Raw genomic sequence first — 267 nt, forward strand, 5'->3', positions numbered from 1 at the left:
CCTGGGGTTGGGGGGATAGGAAAAGAATGGTGGCAGTGTCACCATGGGGGACAAGGGCTGGGCACCTCAACAAGGGGAACAGTGACACAGTGAGGACAGGGGACGTCGGGGACAAGGGACATCTCCTCAAATGGGGGGGACAGGGCAGGGATGGTGGCAATGTCACCACGGGGGACAAGGGATGGCCACATCAACAGGGAGGACAGTGACACAGTGGGGACAGGGGACGGCTCCTCGGGTTGGGGGGACGGGGCAGGGATGGGGAGA

Source organism: Calidris pugnax, unplaced genomic scaffold (assembly GCF_001431845.1).
Source record: "Calidris pugnax isolate Ruff unplaced genomic scaffold, ASM143184v1 scaffold564, whole genome shotgun sequence".
Classification (NCBI taxonomy): domain Eukaryota; kingdom Metazoa; phylum Chordata; class Aves; order Charadriiformes; family Scolopacidae; genus Calidris; species Calidris pugnax.